The sequence below is a fragment of the Neltuma alba genome, unplaced genomic scaffold (assembly GCF_004799145.2).
Source record: "Neltuma alba isolate B1F8T4 unplaced genomic scaffold, ASM479914v2 tig00002484_pilon, whole genome shotgun sequence".
Taxonomy (NCBI): domain Eukaryota; kingdom Viridiplantae; phylum Streptophyta; class Magnoliopsida; order Fabales; family Fabaceae; genus Neltuma; species Neltuma alba.
The window spans coordinates 42200-44131 of NW_021632877.1; the positions used below are offsets into that span (position 1 = coordinate 42200).

The 1932-nt window shown below is 43.6% G+C and overlaps 1 pseudogene; it reads right to left on the minus strand.

Moving 5' to 3' along the window:
• Positions 1-1076, minus strand: LOC114729699 (uncharacterized; annotated as a pseudogene).
• Between the last annotated feature and the right edge of the window lie 856 nt (positions 1077-1932).

The window sequence follows — 1932 nt, forward strand, 5'->3', positions numbered from 1 at the left end:
TCAGAACCCTCCACAGGTAGCCCTTTCTGGTTGGCCAACTCTCAATGAAAGCACCAATGTGATGAGCATAAGTCCAAAGGGAGAGCCCAATCCCAAAAGACTAGCCTATTGGGAGGGAGAGCCCCTTGAACTTATAAACCCCACAACACTTGTGAGATTCCCCAATGTGGGACTCATAACACTGTTTAACAAGTCCAGATCGTCAGGATTGTAGACAGACATATTCCCAGACAGGAAACTCAATGAAGGGAACAGTTTTTGGGACATCCACCAATGTAACAACCAAGGGGCGTGATGAGCTACCCTAAATGTCCACCGGTCTCTATGAGGTAACCTCTTGAAGGCTTCTCTCAGTAAATCCTAAGGAAAAGAAGGCCACCAGTGGCTTACAAATGGAACCACCAGCGATGCTCCTGACAACCTGCCAACCAAATTCAGATCATTCATTCACAACCTTAAACTTCAGTTTTGATTTTGTCCATGAAAGCAATTAAGTGTGCAAGAGTCTGGAATAGTGTCATCATGCCTATGAGGTATGTATCTGAGGCAACCCCAAACAATGTAGCCTCCCATTGAGAAGCCCAGGACGTAAAATTTAGCCCCTATTTGCAATTTGTCAGCCAGCTCTTGAATGTCATACGCTCACTCTTCGCTGTACGAGATGGGTCTGGATCGCTCTCTCCATATCCTGCTCGATCGTAGAACAGGAAATATATGCCTAGTTCATCTATGAGTTCCTGTATCAGCAAGCTTTATCTATCAGTTCCCTTCTCAGAATGTGATTATGAAAGTGTCGTTTGGCTATAATACAACATGAGTTCATACTTGGGATACAGGCAAGTTCAAGTCTTTGGACGAGGCAAATCCGTGAACCACAATGATCTTGTACCTAGCCTCTTCCTTGGGAACTCCTACCTCCCGATAGGCCACATGTCTGCCGTCACTGAGTTTCACCCTCGGTGATGTGATCGGGGACCTCCCGGCGAGCCGCAGACTTTAGGGCGAGGCGGCCTTAGGGCCTTATAAGTCAACCCTATCAGACCCACCACCACTGCTGCTGCCACTGGATTCACCATTGCTGCAAAAGAACCAGTTCAAATGTGTTGGGAGTTGCAGAAACCTTCAGTGATTAAGTTTACGAGTCATCTCTATTTAAGATCATATTCAAATAACAATCACCAGTAGAAGAACTTGTATAGGTGTATACTGAAGACATAACGGAGTATATTAAATCTGATATCCACCAAAAGCTTGACAACTCAGCAAAGCAAAACAAACAGAGAAAATAACAGAGTGGCGTCTATTGGCGCCCAGAATTGGGCACTTTATACTGAAAATCGGTTCTAAATGAGGCAACGACGCGAAGTTGGTAAATTTCGCAAGTAAAGATGGGCAGTGAGAGTATATGCATCAGCATATATCCCTTGAGAATCTTTCTCAGAGAATGAATTTGAACCCAAATACACAGGAGTTTAACTATTAAAAGTTCATCATGAGAATCTCAAAATAAAAAAGCGTAAATCCTTGAGGTCATTCAAGCAGCAAACCTGGAATAAGTAAATTATCAAGGATCGTTCAGAAATGTTATCTGTTGATGCCAGGGCCAGCACGAAAGCGTGAACCTAGAACGAAGTAGTAAAGGGGGATATGAAACCGACGCTTGAGTTTTTGCTCGGAGTGGTCTACATTTGCCATAACCATTGAAATGGAATCTCATTATTACCAGCAATAGCGATGGGTCCACTCAGTGATAGGGTTTTTTGCTGAATTAATTTTTCCTCGATGGATTTGATTGAAGGGAGTGACAAAGCACACTTAAGCGACATCTTCTCCTGCTGGGTTCAGTCAGAGTCAGGCGTACTCACTGAATTTCAAACGCAATCATTTTCAATGAGTCTGTATGAGTGGAAAACAACACGTTTTCTAGTTGTC